The sequence below is a fragment of the Papaver somniferum genome, unplaced genomic scaffold, assembly GCF_003573695.1.
Source record: "Papaver somniferum cultivar HN1 unplaced genomic scaffold, ASM357369v1 unplaced-scaffold_10, whole genome shotgun sequence".
Taxonomy (NCBI): Eukaryota; Viridiplantae; Streptophyta; class Magnoliopsida; order Ranunculales; family Papaveraceae; genus Papaver; species Papaver somniferum.
In genome coordinates this window covers 16,764,382-16,772,766 of record NW_020618825.1, presented here as the reverse complement: position 1 = coordinate 16,772,766, position 8,385 = coordinate 16,764,382, and the positions used below count along the sequence as shown (strand labels likewise).

Genomic DNA, 8,385 nt, shown 5'->3' with positions numbered 1-8,385 from the left:
CGAACTACTTCTCTTGTACTTTAGTGATCTGATCTTGATGTTTCTATCGCACGAGTACAATTGTAAGATTGGCTTGAGATTTATATCTCCGATAGGCAAGATAAAAAAAAGTCACAAACATCTCTCATCGTTTGTGATTCCACAATATCTTGTTCGCTACCATACGATTAAGATTATTGTGAGGTGATTGATATTTCTAAGCCGTTCTTCGGAAATATAAGTCTGGTATATCAATTGGTTCATGTTCACCTTGATTTTATCAAAAGACGGAACAAACTCGTAGGTTTATCTGTGGGAGACTGATTTATCTATTATCGTAGACTTTTCTGTGCACTACACCGTTTTTGAGGATTAGCAACGGCTGGACACCATTGCAAAAAGGACTTGCAACAGCAGCAATCCGTTGCGAAATGTGGCGTTGCATTTACTTTGCAAAGCGCTAATTTTTCGCAACAGTTTATGGTTCAGCCAACTGTTTTTTTCCGTGCTTTTGCAACTGTTTTTTCTGTTGCAAATTTATTTAGCAACAATCTTCAGCTGTTGCTATGTTTTTGTCGAACTGTTGGAAGCAGTTGAGTAATTTAAAATTCGCAACAGCTAGGCAGCCGCTGCGAAATTTAGAACAAAAAAAACTTAGAACGACTATTCTTAGCCGGACCCGATTTTATTATTCCGGTTCTAAATTTAGCACAGTTGATATGCGTTGCTAAACTTTTGCAACAAGAAAGAAAAAGTCAAGTCAATTTATTGTTGACCTAGTCAGGAATTCCCTGCAACATTTTCAGGCCAAATTCTACTGAGAGACGCATTGTTAACGCACTGAACAACAAAGTCTTCCATTTGAACAATATATTCAGGCCAGTAAAAATACAACCTATATCCTTCAAGGTCACAAAGCTTTAAGTTCCTTGTACACTTCCAAGTGTGCTCCTCCAAAATCCTGGAAAAACACAACTGCAAGTTAGTCATCCTGTAGATATTATGAACACAAGCAGAAGGTGACCTTTCAAGCTTATATTTTGTAGTTTCTGAAAGCATGTTCATTCCTAACATAAGTACATAATCTATCCTCAATGTTTGTATTCCCACAACTTGAACACATAACACAATTCTGAAGACCAATTTAACTTCTAATTCATAGACAACACCTTGAAAGAAAATATTGACTCCAGAAATCCTCATATTGAAGTGCTCAGTTATTACATGAAAGCTGACTGCATACTTGTTCCATCTTCATTTCCTACAAGAACAACATAACCGCAGTTTATAGAAAAATAAATAAACAGTAAAAGTGAATGAATCTAGAATACAGATACAAAAAAGAAATATATGTTGTGTATGTGTTTTGTGGTGTGTGTGTGTGTGTGTGTGTGGGGGGGGGGGGGGGGGGGAGGGGAATACAAAAAGAAAAAAAATAACCTGTTCCTAGAGAGCTTCTTTTAAATGAGACACAAGTGTCGCTCTAGATGATTCAGAAGCTGTCGTCCATTCGATGCACTCTCCCAGTATAGTAAGATGTCCTCGCAGCATTGCAACAAACTCGGATCCATTGGCATTCTTTGTTCATCAAAGAGAAACTAGTTCGTGCATTTTGAAAATGTCCAGTAAATTTAAATGATGCTTAGCTCGTAATCATCTTATGTAGAAAATGCATTATTAAATATACATACCAGTCATGGTGCAACATTTCTTCCAAACCCATCCCCATTCTGTCAATTCCAAGTACAATCAATATTTCTAGTATAACATCACACCAACTTAGAGAAACACAAAACCTGCAAAGGTCATGAGTTGGAAACAAGAAGGTTAAATTGGATTAACTGCACAAGTGAAATCGCACAAACTAATGTAAGATAAATAAAATTTAATCATCAGGTCTCGTAGCTAAACAACACAAAAGAGCAAGCCAACAAAACCTATACGATTTCGAAACAAACTGTATCAATATATTTTGATCAAATGGAAGATATATACGCAGACATCTTCCATATCCTACGCGTCATATACATGGTAATTATTGTGTTCCAAGATAACAACATTAAGACTTAGAAGTTGATTTTAAAAAACCAAAATTAATTGTAATTCTACTTCTCCGTGATATCCTCGACACCTTGACATCCACCACCAAGACCCCCTCCACGATCCCCCCCACCTTATCCACCACATCACCTTCCAAACAATCCACAATACTCCTGTATAATTATTACTAAGATTTTCATTTTTCATTTTTTTACAAAAAAAGCACAGAGAAGCTTACAGATTCATTCTGGGTCGCCAAGCAACGTTCGAACTTGTCTGTAACCTCGCCAAGCAACGATTCCACCAGCTGTATGAGCAAAGAATAGTATTTTCTGTCAAATTTAGAACCAATAACTCTAAAATATGAAGCAAGATACTAAACCTACCATAGGAACTTTAACAGGGTTCCTTTCTGATTGAACAACACGAATAAGGGTATCCAATTGCCAATTAGTATTGTCATCAAAGTTTGAAGAATTGATGTACTCGTATGACTCAACTCAACTTATTTAGAAGTTTTAAATTTCTAAACTATTCAACAGAGAAACCATACTGAAAGAACTTACCTGTTGAGCATCAATCCCACAAGTCCAGACATCTGTTGTTATCAGAACACGGATGTTCTGTGATTTTATAGTTCAGCATCAATTCCACGAGCCCGTACAAACTTATTAGTACCTGGGGTAACACTTCTCTTACTGACTCAAGTAAGTAAATCAATTGCTGAGACAAAACAAAACCACATCAAATTACCTGTCTTAATTGCTGCAAACAAGAAAGATTTCTCATTTGATTAATTTTGTTGTGAATTCAAAATTAAAACAAGTTAACAAACTCACATCTCAAATTAAACCATAAAATACATAAATTCATCAAAAATTCCCCAAAATACAAAGAAAAAAAATCATGAACAACCAACCTAGTTGCAATGTCTTCCTGCATTTCTGAATTCATCACAAACCAGAACCACCAACAATAATTGCTTCATCCCTGTCCTAACATTCATCTAACCCTTCTACTTATCTCAAAATCCAAATCCAGCTCAAGAAAACCATTGAAACAGTTGTTTTGATTCCTCCTGAGTCTCTTGAGCACAACCACCACAAATAACTCTTGATTTAGCAACTGGAGGTCAAACTAAAATCAACCTAAAACCCATCTTCCATTCAGCTGTTCATTACCACCAAACCCTAGCTCTTCATGAATCTGCTGCAATTTACCCATTCAACCATCTTCTTTCTTCATAAACCAATTTCTTCTTCATTTGCGGGTCTACAATCAACATAATTTGTTTCATTACTTCTTATTCTCAGCATTAACCATCTCTTCTTCATCTATTTCATCTCGAAATCACCCAAATCAGTTTCCTGTCAAACACAACACCCATTCAATATCAGTGAAACAAAAAAAAAAATCCCTAAAAACCCACAAACCCTAGAATCAGTGAAACAAAATCTATCAAAGACCTAGACCCGTAGTCACAAAGAAATTTAAAATCAGAATCAAATTAACCAACCTCATACGAACTATGAGAGAACGAATTTCACTCGTTTATAATTATTAACCATCAATCACGAAACCAAAAAAAAATTAGATAAATTTGATGAAAAAAATCAAATCTAAAATAAATCTGCCAGTTACCTTTGTTGGTAGATTTAGAAAGAGAGATGATGATAATGATGATGAAGAAGAAGAAGAAGAAGATAGTAAGAAATTGCAAGAGTATGAGTACGGAGAGGGGGAGGAGAAGGAGGAGAAGGAGGATGAGTTGGTTGTTTCTATAATAGAAAGAGAATGGGATAAAAGGATATAAACTAGGGTTATAATGTGTTACCTTGCACACGGTTGGTTCGCACGCCTGTAATTCAGGTGTTACCTTGCACACAGTTAGTTCACACGCCTGCTTTTGCCAGCCGTTGCGAATTGCAACAGAGCTCAAAATTTCGCAAGTGCTTATTGCAGTTGAAAATTTCGCAACCGCTTCAAGCGGTTGCAAATTTAGAGCAGTTGCAAAATCAGTTGCGAATTCGCAACTGCGTTAGAGCTGTTGCAAATTTTAGTTGCTATTCCGGAAAAATGGTGTAGTGGTGTGATACATATTTGTTTATTAAAGTCTTCGACTTTGGGTCGTAGCAACTCTTAGTTGTGGGTGAGATCAGCCAAGGGAATCAAGTACGTAGTATCCTGCTGGGATCAGAGACATAAGGAGCGCAATTGTACCTTGAATCAGTGTGAGATTGATTAGGGTTCAACTACAGTCCAGACCGAAGTTAGTTTGTAGTAGGCTAGTGTCTGTAGCGGCTTAATACAGTGTGGTGTTCAATCTGGACTAGGTCCCAGGGTTTTTCTGCATTTGCGGTTTCCTCGTTAATAAAACTTCTGGTGTCTGTGTTATTTCTTTTCCGCATTATATTTTGTTATATAATTGAAATATCATAGGTTGTGCGTTGTATCGATCAATTGCGAAATCCAACCTTTGGTTGTTGATTAAAATTGATTTATCCTTGGATATTGGTCTTTGGTACCATCCAAGTTATTTTATCTTGTATTTGATTAAGACTCGCAGATTTCTATTTGCTTGAGTAAGGATTAAATCAAGAGATCGAGATATAAACTCTTTGATATACTTTTTATTAAGATTGAGTCTGACTGACTAGTTGATTCTCTTAAAAGTATATTGGAGTTACTCCATACAGATTGCTAATCGGAATATTGGGTGAGGTTGTTAGGCCCCCGCATTTTCAATTGGTATCAGAGCAGGAAAACACATTAAAGACCTTATAAGTCTGTGTTTGTGGCGATCTGATTATGGACGAGTCTATCTCTAGTGACGTACTAGGTTAGAAATTACCAGATGTTTTTCAATGCTTGGATTCACCTGAGTGAACTGTCACATCTATGTTAATATCTAAACATTCTCTTAATGTAAAAACTGTTGATAACTGGGAAACACTCCTAGAAGAACAGTTGGATGAACTTTCTGATGAAGGTGATTCGGATATTGATAGAGAGGTTGATGAGGAAGTCTCACAGTATGCTAAGGTTTTGAATTCGTTGGAAAAGAAGAAGATGACAACTTCTCATGTCACACCTCTTATGACTCCTCTCTGTCGAAAAAACAAGCAGTTGAGAAGATGTTACGCAGGTGTCTATGTTTCGAATCGTTTTAACGAATCGATCCTCAAGGATTCTGAGGAAAACCTACGTATGAAATCACTTGAATGTGATAATATTTATCAAAAGTACTTTTCATTGGAAGAGAAACTTGCAGAATCTGAAGAAAGGATTAACTCTCAATAAGTTAGTTTTGATGACAGAGAAAGCGTTTTTCTCGCTCGAGAAAAACGTCTTGAGGATGATTTAGCTGCTGCTCTTGGTAAAATCAAGATGTTGGAAGATGACTTGAAAAAGTTCAATACTAGTTTAAGAAAGTTAACCGTTATGCTAAGAGAAAGTAAAAATCATCGTGATACATGAGGATTGGGCTATAATGGAATAGATGCTCCAAGTATTAGCAAAAAGGTAAAATTTGTCAAGGCTAGTGATTCTTCTCAACAAAAAGTTTCCACAAATGGAAAAAATGAAATACCTTCACCGGCAGTTAAGATTCAAAAGAGCAAAGCATATCAACCTCAAAAGTCAGCACACACGGATCTGAGGTAAGAATATTCCTTATGTTTGCCACTCTTGCAGAAATAGAGGTCACCTGGAAAGGAGATGTCGTTTCCGTATAAGGAATGAGAAACTTCATGATGTTCTTGTTTGGGCATCACAAGAAGTTGTAACTTTCCAACCTTTAGGCAAAGGAATCAGTGCTGTGATAAATCTAGATTTTCCTATAAACGTCATACGAATCCTTTTCACAATCGTAATGGTTATCAAAATGATAACTTCGTAAAGACCAAGACAAGATCCGATGCTCCCAATTGGAGAAAGACTAACTTGCAAAAGAATAGTCAATCCAATTCTCTTCCGAGAAACCATGAAGAGAGTAATGGGAAGAAGGTTCTGGTTTTTCCTAAATGCACTCAGAAGTGGGTACCAAAGAAATCCAATGATGATTTGAGTGTGAAAAGGAATGATCTTCTAGAAAATTCCATGACTATGAAGAAGGCAGTATCCATGATGTGGGAACTTAACAAGGTTTTTGGGAAAATGTAATTGGATGTGAAAGGTTCTAAAAGCGATCTCCTTCATGTTAATCCAAACGTCACTTGTGGTGAGCAAGATACTGTTCACCCCAACACAACTTGATTGTGTTTTAAGTGCATCCTCACCAAGGAATGACCTGCTTTGATTACGGTGAGGGAAGCACGAGAATTGGGGCACACACATTTCGGTAAGGTTTTAGAATTCGACTGGATTCTTCTAAAAAGGTATGTCTATAAACTTGAGAAAGATTTGTGTTTTTATTTGCTTAGAGTACTTATAATGATCCATGTACCTTTCTTATCATTCATTTCTACCTAACTTGATCTGTGTTTAAGATTCTTAAATATTTAGGTTTGAAAATAGTAGTTCGGGATGTTTGGACTATATGGTACACATACCAGGTATGCATAGCATCATTTAAAATCAAAATCCAGGGGTTTAAGTACGCATACCCATTTGCATACTGCTCCAGGATACGAAAATTCGTTTGCAAACGCGTATGCATACTTGACGTCGATATTCGGTAAAAAAAATTTGGTCGTAACTTCTTCGCCCGAACTCAGAATGACCTCATTCTTTTTCAATTCTCTTCCTATTTGAATTATCTTCGAAATGGAGATGAGAATTCGTGAATTTGGATGAGTCAAGATTGGTCTTTGTCTTGTCTCTTGTTTTTGAGTGTTTTGCTCTGTTTCATTGCACTTGTTCCACTTCTATTGGACTTGTGCACTTGTATTCTTGGAGTAATACTCATCTAAGCTCATTTTTAGATTTTACAAGAATGTTGTTGGTGAATCACAAAGAAGGAAGTTCAATAATGGGCAGTAGTACGCATTGCTATGGGATTCTTGAATGTTCACAATCATCTTGCGAACTACGGTGCATGGTCGTTAATGACTTTGTATGTTCTTCTTTGTTAAGAAAATATTTTTATACGCCTTTGGTACCTATTCTTGGTGTAAATCTGTGCGAAAAATATTGATTCTAAGGACAAATCATCTTGTTTGTGCATTAGGAGTTTGTCTTGATGCGTAGGAAACTTCTTATAAGAATTTATTCTTATTTTTGAGAAGGATTACTAGAGTTTGGAATAGCAATTTTTGTGATTACACATAGCTATGTCCAACGTTTTCATCTTCAATATTTTTAGATTTATTTATTTAAATTCTAAGTTTTTGGAAGATGATTACTGTAATTTTTAATCTTTATGATTTTATATATTTCAAATTGTTATGGGATATGTTTTTTACGTATCTGAACCTTGAGTGTCCCTACTTGTTCAAAAGTTATCTCTCTTATGTCGGTATGAAAGTATTGATAATACATAGAATGAACTTTTGGTAAAACGAAAGTTAAAGCCTTTGTGTCATTAGTTTGATGGAAGAAAGGATAAAACTTTTGTTTACAAAGATTATAGTTACTATATGTCGTTGTGCAAATACTGATGAAAATAGAATGAATCTTTGTTTACTCCGCAGTATTGATCTTCCCTGATCCATATTTTATGTTTATACTGTGCGGATCCATAATCTTCTTATGTGAGCATTTCCAACTAGACTAATCATGAATTCTTTTGTGATTAATTTGGTTGAGTATTCCGATTAAATTAATCATGGGTTATCTTGTGATTAGTTTGATTGAGTTTTTTTTGGATACAAAGTCATTTCCTTTATGATTTTTGGTGTCCAAGGAAATCCTTATTTTCTTGTAAAAGTAATGTCGCTCTTGTTTTTCTTTCGGGAATGACATTTTATGGGGGAGAGTTCTTTTGAACTTGCGCTTAATTTCCATATCTTTGTGGGGAGTGCGGCTGTGGAATATTTTATGAGTTATCTTGTATCTTTATAAACTCCTTGATGAAGGAATTTATCTTCGGCTATATGATTGCATCTAAACAAAGTTGATATGTACTTTTCTTTGGTCTTGAAGCATCTCCGTGGAAATTTCATTAGGATCCCACTAGCTTTCGTACCTTTGCCAATTTTATTGACAAAAAGGCCGGAGAATTAATGTGTAGTTCACACTAAAAATACATATGGTTTTCAGATCATTATGTAAGGGGGAGCGGTTTTCATGTTGAGATGAAAGTATTGACTAAGGGGGAGTGATACATATCACCATAAGATTGTTGTCAAATTTTTGATACAATTGAACTTTGATAATGTGTAATAATACTATGACATTGTATAACAATGATTGAGAGCTTTTGTTTTC

General features: G+C 35.7%; 1 long non-coding RNA gene across 1 annotated transcript; it reads right to left on the bottom strand.

Moving 5' to 3' along the window:
• Positions 1 to 802: 802 nt before the first annotated feature.
• On the bottom strand, positions 803 to 1,557 carry LOC113326902. The gene is made up of 3 exons (XR_003348588.1): positions 1,420 to 1,557; positions 1,149 to 1,240; positions 803 to 940 (listed from the first exon to the last, which is right to left on the bottom strand). It is a non-coding gene; the product is annotated as an uncharacterized LOC113326902 (long non-coding RNA).
• Between the last annotated feature and the right edge of the window lie 6,828 nt (positions 1,558 to 8,385).